The 14,162-nt window shown below is 38.4% G+C and overlaps 2 non-coding genes across 2 annotated transcripts; both read left to right on the top strand.

Annotated features, from left to right (window-relative positions):
• Positions 1 to 7,419: 7,419 nt before the first annotated feature.
• Positions 7,420 to 7,525, top strand: LOC145565721 (small nucleolar RNA R71). The gene has a single exon (XR_014095101.1). It is a non-coding gene; the product is annotated as a small nucleolar RNA R71 (small nucleolar RNA).
• Positions 7,526 to 10,041: 2,516 nt separating this feature from the next.
• On the top strand, positions 10,042 to 10,147 carry LOC145565799 (small nucleolar RNA R71). The gene has a single exon (XR_014095175.1). It is a non-coding gene; the product is annotated as a small nucleolar RNA R71 (small nucleolar RNA).
• The last annotated feature ends 4,015 nt before the right edge of the window (positions 10,148 to 14,162 follow it).

Genomic DNA, 14,162 nt, shown 5'->3' with positions numbered 1-14,162 from the left:
TCAAATCCACTAAAGGAAGCAACTCCGTCTTACCACAAACCAAAAGAATCCGGCTTCAAGGCCCCAAAAGGTCTAAACCGCTACCTTAGCATACTCTATCCTAGAATCAACCAAAGATACTCTCAAACCGTGCAAACCATTGTATTTAGGAAGAAAAATAGCCAATGTGCAAGTTCAAGTGGTATTAAATCCAAAGTAAAAGCAAAAACATTTATTCATATTCACAAAAACAAGGTTTGTTTTTTTTTTTTTTTTTTTTTGTTTATATTTTTTTAAGTTTTTTTTTTATTATTTTTTTTTTGTTTTACAAGAGAAAAGAGATAAAAAGAAAACAAAAGAATAAGAAAAAGAGAAAAAGGAAAACAAGAAGGAAGATGAAAACAAAAGAGAAAGAAAAAGAAAAATAAGAAAAGGAAAATGAAATGAAAAATAGAAAGATATAGGAGAAGCAGAATGCAAAAAGGAAATAATGCTAACACACATAAATCCCAATCAACAAACAAGTGAACATTCGGCCACAACGCCAATGTTCCCAAACACACTAGGGTGTTAAAAAGCAAACAACCTCGAACCATTCAACTTCTCCTAGAACTAATCCTAGACTAAGTAACCAAGGAAAGAAAAAGAAAAGAAATAGAAAGATCTCCAGGGCGCCAAAGCTTTTGCACATTAAAAAGGTGAAAGCGCACCTTTATGAATCGTCGAAATCCAAAGCATAAGCAATAGAGTAAGGTGAGAAATAACAAAAAAACTATATACAAAGAAAATTGTTAGTAACTTCAATACAAAAGAAAAGAAGAAAATAGAAAATAAAATGTAGGAAAATAAAGAAAAATCCAGTAATAACAGCAGCAAGGGTCAGAATCAACAGACTAAAATAGTATCAGGAGAAAAGAAATCAGACAGGCATCATCAGGAATCATCATGATAAAGACACATAGAAACTCAACGGACAACAATCAGTGAAACAAACAACAAACCAATAACCAGGCAGAGGAATCAGCAGAAATACAGCAGCATCATCATAAAACCGAACAACAGAAAGATCAATACCAGAATTATAGGAGACCAGGAATGAACTACAAAAGCAGGGGGGAAAATATGGTGAAGCACAGAAAAAGATGCAGAAAACACCCCCAAGCTTAGACTGGACCACCCCCCTAACTCTAAACCTAAAGGCATATAGGCAATCGAGAAACATCATAAAAAGCAGAGAAGAAGGGGGGCCATGGTAGTATCACTCCGCACTATGGTAAGGGGTAGAATGAGAACTCCCCTCACCGGTCTCCATCACATGACTAGAGCTAGCCATCTCACTCACGTCCATGGGAGCCTTACCCCTTAACCTACCATTCCTCCTAGCTCTATCATCCTCAAAATAATGAGACCAATCATCTAAGACCGGCTCACCCGACCTACCCCACCGCCCAAAAGTCTCAAGGTCCGAAAAGGGCGAAGGATTAGCCGGATCATATGTGTAATCACAACCACCAGGCCGCCGATAGTCGTAAGTAGCCGGGGTGGTGCCTATGATAGAACTAGGGTGAACATGAGGGCCCTCCCAATAAGGGTAGCAAGGCCGAGGACCAATGGTATGATCAAAAGGTTCCCACTGAGGAATAGGTCCTTGTTGGACCGGGAGATAAGGGTAGTTCACATTGGGCTCGATTTCCCCTCTCCGAACATGCATATCGTACAATTAATTTGTGTGATAGTCATAACCAAGATTAGAGGGTTGCAAAGAAGGAATAGAATATAACACATTAGCAATAGAATCAAGCCTAGCATGAATGGTTTACAAATCAAAAGTAGAAGGAGTAGAAGAGGGAGAAGGAATAGGTGTACCTTCCGGTTCAACTGTGGGAATAGTTTGAACATTCAATGAGAGAGCATTGGTCGAGCGGCCTCTTGTTTGATTCGTCCTACGGCGAATAGAAGGAGCAATATCTCGCATTAGAGGCCTCCAAGATAAGGAGAACTTCACTCTTGGTCGGGTGGTTGCCTCTTTGCATGGGATTAAAAACCATTCTTACCGAGAAACTTTCCAAATGAAGACATCATCCTTCTTCGTACGATCGAGGAACTTTTGGTTCACAAGGGCGGAGATGTTGAGGAAATGAGAAGAAGATTTTTCTCGAGGATCAATAATTGGGGGAAGCTCATTTAACAAAGTCTTATAGTCTTCATTGATGCATAGAGCTAGGATAGAAATCATCCCTCCCAATTGGATGCTCCCAGATAGGCTAACTCCATCACGAATATCCAATAGTCGATTGATGAAGTGCTCTGTGAAATCCACCAACTCAATCTCAAAGTCATTTTGGTCAGCTATCCATAACCAACAAAGCTCCTCTCAAGAGATAGCTCCCAAAGAGTCTTTGGAGCAAAGAGCGTAAGTGAGGAGACGGTTGAAATACCGCATAGCCGGATGAATCATGGAGGCGGTCTTGGAATTTTGAGGCTCATACTTCCCTTCCTCCGAGATACTTCTCCACCAACGTTTCTCATTATATCCATGATCCTCTGCCATTCTATCATGTGTCGGGTAGATACATTGTTCCGCGTCCGCGGCCCAAGGAAACTTGAAGTAAGAACATAGTTGAGAATCCGCCAATGAGTGATCATGATTGAAAATTTGGAATGTCAAAATCCTTGACGAACCGACACTCGATTCTCGGACTACCTCAAGAAGAAAGAAATTCATAGGTCACCCTATCATAAGTAGGGGCGCTCAAATCCAAGAACTCTAAAAGATGAAGGCCCTTTGCAAGAAGCCGAACATCCTCATCTATGCCGAGAAACTTGGTTGTTGCTTGATGGTAAAATCTTGTTGGTCTAAGCTTTCTCTTGGATAGACGCTTGAAACGATCCCAATGTGATTCTTTAGAAAACTCAATGCCATATGTCTCTTCTACCTCGGGTGGAGGTGGAACAACATGCCTTGGTTTGCTAGAACTTGATCTTGCCCGCTTCTTGTGACGGATTGGAGCCACCTACAAGAAGAAGAACAACTCATGAGCAAATCTTACATATGTCATGTTGCAATAAGAAACATAAGTAATTGCTCAAGAATCAAGCACAAAAGCAATTATCTCAAAGTAGAAACAAGTAAGAGACCAAAACATGATATGGCTACATATAAACAAAATGCCATTAATATAGAATCATAAATTTGAAATCATTAACCATGGATTAAAGGCAAAAATGAACATAAGAGACCAAATCATGAGCCAAATTGAGAAAAATAACCTCAAGCATTGAATTATCAAAGCAATAAAACCATTATAAAGAATACCCATGATAGAGAAAATGACCAACAATAGTGAAACAAGGAATCAAGCAAATTATACAAATTCATCATGAAAAAGCTTCAATTTAACACTCAATGATGTCATTCAACACAAATTACAATTTAAAAGAACCAACAATGGAGTTCTACCATGAAAGCAAAAACAAGGTTTCAAGCTTGAACAATGAGGAAGACGATGACTAGAAAATAAGAAATTATACCTCAATGTAGCCTTGAATTACTTGCAAATTTCCCAAAATGAAGATTTAAGAACAAATAGAACACCCAAAGATAAGTTCCAAACCTCAACACAGATCCTCAAAATTCCGAAAATTAACCCAAAAATTTCGAATTTTTGGTTCGAAAATCTGGAATTTTTCTTGAAAAATTCGAAAATTTGATGAGTGAAATGTAATTTGATGTTAGAATGAGAATAAAAGAGGTGAAATTGATATGCTTTTTCTAGAAAAAATAATAGGGTTTGATGAGAGAATAGAGTTGGGAAAGCTGGGAAAAATCGGGGAGAGAGAAAGGGGAAATAAGGTGGAAAACTTGGGGTTATAAGGGGGGCGCGCGCCAGGCTGCTGCGGCTGGTGCGTGCGCGCAGGAGCCTGGTGTGTGCGCACCAGCGCAGGGGCTGGTCAGCGTTGGCCGGCGACAAATGCTAAAAAAAAACCTGCCTACCTGGTGCGTGCGCGCAGGCAGGGGGTGCGTGCGCACCAGGTAGGGCTAGTGATGCTCAATAATTCCGGCCAAATTCTGACCCTTGTGGTGCGCGTGTGCAGGGATGTGGTGCGTGCGCACCAAGGGGGTACGGGGATGGTTCAAAAATCGGCAATTTTTGCCAAAATAAGTGAAAAATTTCTGACCCCTTTGGTGCGCGCGCGCAGCCCTTGGTGCACGTGCACCAAGCAAGAATATGTCAGCCATGAATATACTCTCCTGTTTGCATAAGGGGATATTTGAAAGCGCATTCGAAAAAGAGAAGAATATCAATAAAAATGCAAACATGAGAGCATAAAACCCCAACAATATTCCACCTAAACTTAACCAAACCTCGAGAAAGCTTGAAATAACACTAAAATTGTTGGAAATTGTCTCCGAACCAATCTCATAGTACCTAAAATCCAGAAAACAAATAAAAAGAAAGAGAAATAAGAAAAATCTCAAAGATAAAAGAAATATAGAAAAATGTAAAATCAAAAGAAAAAGGTTAGAAGACCGGGTTGCCTCCCGGGTAGCGCTTGTTTAACGTCATAGCTCGACGTCCTCCACCAATTAAGGTGGTTGCCGGAAAAGAAATGAGTGAACAAGGCCAACAAAAGCACCATTGAAATACTTCTTGAGACGATGGCCATTGACCTTAAATGGAGAAGAAGAATCCATCATTGAGACCTCTACAACACCACTTGGAAAAACATTCTTGACCAATAGGGACCGCTCCATCTTGACATGAGCTTTTTGGGAAACAACTTCATCTTTGTTGATGTGTTTAGACGTCTATAGTCTATAAACATCCTCCATCCCGTGACCGTCCTCGTCGGAATGAGCTCACCTTTCTCATTCTCAACGACGGTCATACCTCCCTTCTTTGGGACAACGTGAACGGGAGAAACCCACCTAGAACTAGAAATGGGGAATATGATTCTCGCATCCAAAAGTTTGGTGATCTTCTTTTTCACTACCTCTCCCATTTGGGGGTGTAGCTTTCGTTGCCTCTCAATAGAAGGTAAAGCACCCTCCTCAAGAGTTATGTGATGTGTACATAAAGCGGAGCTTATACCTTTGAGGTCATCAATGGTATAACCCAAAGCACTTTGTTGATTTTTCAAAACACCGCACAACTTTTGAGCTTGATGCTCACTTAAAGAAGAGCTAACAATCACGGGAAAAGTGGAGTTGGGTCCTAAAAATTCATACCAAAGGTGTGATAGAAGAGGTTTGAGCTCAACCATTGGAGCACCTTTACCTTCCTTCGATGATGCCACTTTCAACGCTTCTTGGCTAGAAATGCTCAAACACATTTGCCCTTCAACATCCTCAAAGCTTCCATTGAGCAAATCTTCATACAAACCCATCTCCTTGTTTGGGGTACCTATGTTCTCCTTATTTAACAAAACATTCTCAAGAGCATCGTTAGAAGTGAGCAATTGCTCATGCATGGAAGACACAACATGATCGAAAGAATCAAGTAACATATAATTTTCTAGAGAAGAACTTGGATACTTCATGCTATCATTCAAATCAAATTCTATCACTTCATCCCCTACTTTGAGCGAAATTTTAGCACTTTTTACATCTATCAAAGCACCCGAAGTAGCAAGGAATGGTCTCCCTAGAATGATGGGGATATTAGCATCTTCATCCATCTCAAGCACAACAAAATCCACCGGAATAACAAATTTTCTACCCTTAAAGGAACATCCTCTACCTTACCCTTAGGGAACTTAATTGACCTATCGGCCAATTGCAAAGTGATGTTAGTAGGTAAGAGTTCTCCTAGCTCAAGTCTTTGGTACACCGAGTATGGAATAAGGCTAACACTAGCTCCTAGGTCACACAAGGCATTCTCAATTTGCATTTTATAAATGGCACAAGGGATAGAAAAGTTTCCGGGGTCTTTTAGCTTAGGTGGCATCTTGTTCATTATGATAGCACTACAATTCTCGGTCAAGTTCACCGTCTCTAAACCATCACATGTTCTCTTACCACTCAAAATGTCTTTGAGGAATTTTGCGTAGTTGGGCATTTGGGTGACAACTTTGGTAAATGGTAAAGAGAGATGAAGTTGCTTAAGCATGTCTATGAATCTTCCAAATTGTTCATCTAACTTGTGTCTCATGAATTTTTGTCGATAAGGAAGCTTAGGTTTCACAATCTCTTTCTCCACTCTCACCTCACTAGGCTTCTCAATCTCAACCTCACTCAAAGATGCACCATTTCTCTCATCTTCAACCAAAGCCCCTTTTGTGCCCTCTTTAGTCTCACTCATCCTAGGCAAACTCTACTCAAGGATCTTACCACTCCTTGTAACAATAGCATTAACCGGTCTCTTAGGATCTAGGCCTCGGGAAGGTAAAGAAGAAGGACTAGCATGGTCTTTCAAAACATTAGCAAGTTGAGAAATCTGATTTTCAAGCATCTTATTATGAGTCATCATTTCATTAAATTTCTTATCACTTACGGTCATGTAAGTGTTCAACAACTTTGTTTGATTTTAAATGATTTCTTCGAAATTTGTTCTCTGTGAAGAAGAAGAGGATTGAACATAGGAATTATCATTTTGGGCCTTTGGAGCAAATCCGGGTGGAGGGCCTTTCTAAGCATTGTTTTGAAAATTGCTTCTACCTTGATTGTTCCAATTACCCCTACTTTGATTTTGACCATAACCTTGATTATGGTTACCACTTCCTTGATTATGATTCCCATAACCTTGCTTTGGATTACCATAATTTTGGTTTTGATTTTGGCTACTATAACCTTGATTGTTATAGTTACCTCGAGAACCTTGGTTCCTATAACCACCACCTTGGTTATAGTTGTCAAAATTGCCATGATTGTTGTAATTCCTATTCCATTGACCTCTTTGATTCTCAAACCTAGAATCATGATTATTTGACACATAGTTCACATGCTCATTCACATTTCCATCTTGATCATCACAAACATCCATACATGCATGAGGGCAACTAGAAACATCACGCTCATACGACCCACAATCATCACAAAACAAGCATCCACTAGGCATGTTACTAGAAGAAGGAAGGGGTTGAGAATTAGAAGACGTACCTCTCCCCTTAGTTTGGGAGGGAAGACTTGAAACTTGGTAGGTAGCACTTTCCAACTTTGCCTTGATAGCGGACATCTCCTTCCCCAAGTTTGTCATTTGAGAGGATAGATTGTTGATTGCATTTAGATGATCAACCGAGTACACCGAAGAGCTACTCTTCCTAGTTGACTCTCTTTCTCCATCTTACCAATCTCTATAATACCTCACTACGTCCTCAATTATGTCCACCACTTCCTCTTCCGTTTTGTTCATGATAGGACCTCCGGCTCCTCCATCTAAACATGATTTTCCTTGAGGGCTAAGACCTCCATAGAAAATTTGAATGATTTAATAGGTTGGAATTCCGTGATGAGGACATTCTCTTTGATACTCCTTGTATCTCTCCCATGCTTCATAAAGGCTCTCATTTGGCTTTTGCTTGAAACCTTGAATCAAAGCTCTAGCTTCCGCCGTTTTCTTTTGAGGATAGAAACGGGATAGAAATTCCTTGGTGACCTCGTCCCATGTCCTTAGAGAATTCGGCTTTACCTCCTTGTCTAGCCATTCCAAAGCACGACCTATGAGTGAAAAAGGAAAGAGCTTGAGGCGGATGAATTCTTGGGAAATTCCGTTCACCTTGTAGTATTGCAATACTTCTCGAACTCCTTGAAATGGTTTAGTGGGCTTTCATGCTTGGCCCCACTAAATTGTCGCCTCTCTATCAAAGTGATCATTGCCGGTCTTATTTCAAAATCATTTGCCGGTGTTGTAGGTGGAGAAATCCCACTCTCAAATCTATATGCACCGGGAATCCCCACTTCTTTCAATGCCGCTCTCGGATTTTCTCCCATTCTTGCTTGTTCTTCTTGTTGTGGCTCTTCTTCACTTGAAATGCTAGGGCTCAAAGATTGCCTAGCACTCCTCAACCTTGCAATAGTTCTCTCAATTTCCGGATCAAATGGCACTAGTGAATGATCACGTTCTCTATGCATAAAATCTCAAAAGAAATGGTTAGTAGCACGGCTACAAATGTAGCCTTAAAGAAAATCTTTTTGTATTTTCAATTAATGGTGAAATAGACTCAACAACTATAACAAAGCAACAATATCAGTCCCCGGCAACGGCGCCATTTTTGACACGAGGAAAATGTAGGTCCTCCTCTACCCTTTCCTAGAGTCAAAGAAAATTTATAAACACTCGACCAACCTAATACGAGTATATGGTAAGTCAAGGGTCGAACCCAAGGGAATGAATAGGTGTAAGCTATAGCCTAGGTCAAGCTACTTCGAAGTTTGCGGAAGATGCGGTTGGTAACTAAGGTATCAAGAAATCTAGATGAATTGAGAAATTCAATATACTAAACACTAGGGATATGGGTTCCACATGCAAGCTCAATGATTATGCTAATTGAAAGGTCACTAAATCAATTCAAACATTTCAAAGGACAAACAATAGTTGCAATCAAAAGAATTCAAGGGCTATCTCCTATAAGTCAAGCTAGGGATCACTATGAATGGCTAGCTAGGAAAATCACAATCAAATTCAATCAATTAAAGCAATTCTCAAATCAAGGGTTCATGTCATTGAAATTTGCAATGCAATCTAGATTAATCTTATAGGTTGATCACTCCTAATCTAATTAATCACATGCACAACTATGTCAACCAATTTAATTGCACCATTCAAATCAATTTAGTATCATCAACTAGAAAAAATCATCAATCAAGCATGCTTCCCCTTCTCCCTAGCAACTAATCTACTCACTAAACATGGTGGAATTAAGAAACAAAACAAATTCAATCAAATTCATATTCATTTAAAGCTAAATCAAAAGAAAATCAATCAATCAACAATTTCTAAAACAAGGAATGTAATCTCAATCAAAATCCAAGAAACTAGAAAGAATTGCATTAAAAGTAAATCAAGGGAAAGAAATCTTACAAACATTCATTGAATTGAAGAAGGAATTTAAAAATTAAATTGAAATCTAAGATCAAATTCAAGTATAAACAAGTAAATCTTAAGCTTCTCTCTCTACTTTCTCTCTCTACTATTTCTGGAAAAATTCTCTCTCTAGTACAAAGTTAAGTCGTCCTCAAAAAGAAAGTCAAAAGCTATAAATAAGAAAAATCGAGCGAAGAGGGCCGCACAGCCCTGCCTCGCAGGTGCACAGCTGGGTCTGCGCGCACGCACCCCTGTGCCATGCGCGCGCACCCCTTTTCGATGCATAGGCTTTGGCTCCTTCGCTTGCTTGATCAAACTCCGCGCTCCTGAGCATCCCCATCATCATTGCACTCGAGATGATGCCCGCGAACATGACAGTCCCAAAATGAGAAAATTGACTTGATTATTCACCTACAAAACACAAATAAAACAAAGAGAGGAAGTATTGCAAGGTAAAACTAACACTAAAATTATGAATTATCAACTAAAAATACGAAAAACTCGTAAAAACCAATCGAGAACTAAACTGAATTATAAAAAATGGAAAATCAAATAAAACTAAAAGAATTATATGAAAATGATGAAAGAAAATAAAGAAAATGAACCTAAATCTTATTCTTTTGAGCGCCATAAACGACGCTCATCACCACTAGGCATGTTACTAGAACAGGGAGGGGGATGAGAGTTAGAAGACTTACCTCTCCCCTTAAGTTGGGAGGGAAGATTTGAAACTTGGAAAGAAGGACTTTCCAACTTCGCCTTGATGGCGGTCATTTCCTTCCCTAAGTTTGTCATTTGTGAGGACATGTTATTGATGCCATTAAGATGATCTTCCGAGTACACCGAAGAGCTAATCTTGCTAGTTTGTTCCCTTTCACCATCTTACCAATCTCTACTATACCTCACTACGTCTTCTTTGATGTCTACCACTTTCTCCTCCGTTCTATTAAAAATGGGACCTCCGGCTTCCCCATCAAGACAAGATTTCCCTTGAGGACTTAGGCCACCATAAAAGATTTGAATGACTTGGTAGGTAGGAATTTCGTGGTGAGGACATTCTCTTTGATACTCTTTGTACCTCTCCCATGCTTCATAGAGACTTTCACTAGGCCTTTGCTTGAAACCTTGAATCAAAGCTCTAGCCTCTGCCGTTTTCTTTTGTGGATAGAAACGGGATAGAAATTCCTTAATTCCTTAGTCACTTCGTCCCATGTCCTTAGAGAATTTGGTTTGACTTCCTTGTCCAACCATTCCAAGGCACGCCCTCTAAAGGGGAAAATCTTGAGGTAGATGAATTCTTGGGAAATTCCATTCACTTTAATAGTGTTGCTATATTTTTCGAACTCCTTGAGATGATTTAGCGGACTCTCATGCTTGGCCCCACTAAATTGTCACCTCTCTATTAAAGTGATCATCGCCGGTCTAATTTCAAAGTCATTCGCCGGTGTTGTAGGTGGAACAATCCCACTCTCAAACCTATATGCACCCGGAATCCCCAATTCCTTCAATGCCACTCTTGGATTTTCTTCCATGCTTGTTTATTCTTCTTCTTGTGGTTCTTCTTCACTTAGAGGGCTAGAACTCAAAGAACGTCTACCAACTCTTATCTTTGTAATTGTCCTCTCGATTTCGGGATCAAAAGGCACTAGAGAACGACCACGTGCTCTATGCATACAATCTCAAAAGAAACAATTAGTAGCACGGCTATAAATGTAGCCAAAAAGGGAAAAATCTTTTTGTATTTTTTCAAATAAAATATTGTAGATTCAACAACTATAACAAAACACCGACGCCATTCCCCGGCAATGGTGCCATTTTGATGTGGGGTATTTTAGGTCATTGGATTCTAAAGCACCTCCAATCAAACAAAGAGAAAATCAAACCCACTCCTAATATAAGGCAAGTTCGAGTCGAACCCACAGGAATGAGGGGGAGATTGCTATAGCCTATAGTCAAGCTACTTCGAAGAATCAGAGCTAATTCGTGGTGTAACTAAGTTTCAATCAACTAAGTAATGAAGAAAATCAATATGATAAACGCTAGGGATTAAGGTTCCACATGCAAGCTCAATGATCATGCCAAACTAAGAAAACTCAATCGATTCAAACGTTGCAAAGGAAAACAATAGTTACAATTAATAGGATTCAAGAGCTATCTCCTATAAGTCAAGCTAGGGTTCACTACGAGTGACTAACAAGGAAAACCACAATCAAATTCTATCAATTAAAGTAATTCCCAAATCAAGGGTTCATGTAATTGGAAATTACAATTCAATCTAGATTAATCATCAAGGTTTATCACTCCTATTCAAATCAATCACATGCACAACTGTATTAACCAATTTAATTGCAACAATTCAATCAATCAAGAATCATCAACTAGCAATGATCATCAATCAAGCATGCTTCCCCTTCTACCTGGCTACTAATCTACTCACTAGACATAATAAGATTGAAGAACAAAACAAATTGAATCACAAACATCATCATTTCAAGCTTAATCAAGAAGAAAATCAAATCAAACAAACTTTCAAACCAAAGATCAACAATCAAATCAATCATACAAGAATCAAAGGTAGAATCAAGAAAAAGGTAAAATCAAGGGAAGAAAATCTCACTAATAATCATTGATTAAGGAATAAATCAAAGCTTAATTGAAGTAATTTGAGTACAAATCAAGTATTCAAGTGTTTCTCTCTCTACTGTCTCTCTCTACAAAATCTGAAAAAATATATCAAGTACTAGAAAAAACGTACCCTAAAAAGGAAGGTTAAAGGTATTTATAGCAAGAGAAAAATAAGGGGACGGGGAGCCGTAGTGCGCACGCACTGCAGCCCCATGTGCACGCACCCCTGCTGCAGGTGTGGCGCGCGGCTCCCCTTGTTGCCAGCTCGTGGCCCCTTTGTGTGATGCTTCGATCATAGTGTGCTCAAGCATCCCCATAGTCGAAGCTCTCATGTAATGCTCACGAGGAAGGCAGCCTTTAAAACTCCATTTGCGTGTTCATGACAAAGACATGCAATGACAGTGATGCACGAGAGCGCTAAAGCCAAGAGTGGGAGCTTGCCTCTTATCTTGCATACTTGCCAACCGAATAATGTAAAACCTTGTCCCAAACATCCAAAAGACTTGGAGAACCTTCCAAAATGAATCTCGAGGCCCGAGCAAGTCCTGTGATAAAAAAAGTAGAGCAAGTAAAATAGAAAAGACGAAAATACCCTTAAAATGCAAGAAATCACAAAATAAAGGGAACGAAGAAACTAAAGCATAAAAGAACGAAACTAAAGCATTATTCAAAGAGAAAAGCTATACAAGAAGATGAAAATATCCTAAAATTGCTACCAATTGAGTGTCATAAATGACACTCATCACATATAGGCTATTTTGTTTTTTTTTTTTTATTTAACACAAATTTTATCACCTTATTCTTTCCATAATTGAAGAGAAATTACATAGCAGCAAATTCAAAAAGGATATAAAAAAGTAAAGTTGTATCACGAGTTTTCAGTGAAAGACAGAAAGAGCAAACTGGTCTATATATTTACAAGCTTCTCCATTCATTTGATAGGCAGCTTTGGGTGTGAACAATCAGTCATCACAAATTCACAACTACTAAGTCACATAATAATGACGAGCAAGTTATAGTGATTACCAAAATTTTCATATGAAAGACCATGAGCAAATATAAATTATCATTAAATACTAAAGGTAAATTACATATAATTTATCAATTAAAGTCAGTAGGCACCATCAATAACTTGAATGAGTACCTGTTGAAGGAGTCCAATCAACAAGATCATAATATAGCTGCATAATTTAACAGCAACATTCTAATACTTTTATCTATTTGAGTAACATATCTTTTTGATGACAAAAATGTCTCTTAAATACCTTACATACAATCCACACTATATTGTAAACAGTTTAACATCAAATATCATTTCCATTGCTATCTAAACAATATTATGACATACTGCATATCATTTCAATACTATTGTATACGAAAATTATTAGGACTTCTTTATTATAATAATTGTAGGGAATATTTCAAGCATCCCACACTTGTGCCCCACTGTGATCATACACTTAAGCATGGTGGTGTCCAAAGGGAAGGAAGCTAGAGCAAAAGAGTCGCCAACAAGTTTTAGGAACTTGTAAACTGTTCACAGGGTGAAGGTTACACCACTTCACGATCCATGAGATCGCTAACTCCATAGTGGTCTAGAACCATGACTGGATATTCGGGGAAGAAGGTACAAATCCAACCTAAAAGAGATTGAACATGCCCTAAATAGGCCTCTGCTTCATTCTTCTCGTATTCATGTGTGCTTTCTAACTCACATGAAATCAATAGGTTAACCCTAAACCTGTTTAATCTATGTTGGTTGAATTTAATGCACAAGAAAAACTATTATTAGCGATCACTTGAATTATAAGCATATTTGCCTAAACAAGATTATTAATTATCTTATTAAGTGTGATTACAAGTACAAATTCCCTTTAATCTAGCAAGAGAGGGCGTGATCAAGCAATAACTAATAATATATATCAAGCAACATAATAATCACAATCATAATCATAATCCCATCAAAGCTTAATAATATTATTAGAAAGATCCTAGGCATGATACCAACAAGACTAATAACAAACCCTAGCATGTCCCTAAACAATAAAGATTAAAGCTTTATTCCTAACATGATACTAACATGATATTAGGAAAGAAATAGGAAGCATCATACATGATATTAGAAATATTAGTTAACCCTAAACATGATACTAGGAAGTAATAAAACATCCTAACATGATACTAGGAATTAACAAAATAATCTAAGCATGAGTTCTATATCAAAAGAATAATTAAATTACTTACTTCGATGCCTCGTATTTCTTTCTAATAACAAAACACACGCGTTAGTAACTTCAAGGAAAATAATAAACCAAACAATTAAATTAAATAATTGAAATAGGGATTTTGGACCAAACCCTCAGAAATTATCAACCTTTCACGTCTAGGGAGAAGGCAACTTCGAACTTGGCTAGGTGTGTCTAGAACTCGTGAATGTGGAATTTTGTAAAAGGGAAAGGTTAGAAAAAGAAGAGAGAGAAAGCTTCTAGCTTTAGAGAGAAAATAGAGAGAGATGATTGTTGATTCTTGATGATT

Source organism: Chenopodium album, chromosome 10 (genome assembly GCF_948465745.1).
Source record: "Chenopodium album chromosome 10, dcCheAlbu1.1, whole genome shotgun sequence".
NCBI classification, from domain to species: domain Eukaryota; kingdom Viridiplantae; phylum Streptophyta; class Magnoliopsida; order Caryophyllales; family Amaranthaceae; genus Chenopodium; species Chenopodium album.
Note: the sequence above shows the minus strand (reverse complement) of the source record. Positions and strands in the feature narration are given on the sequence as shown.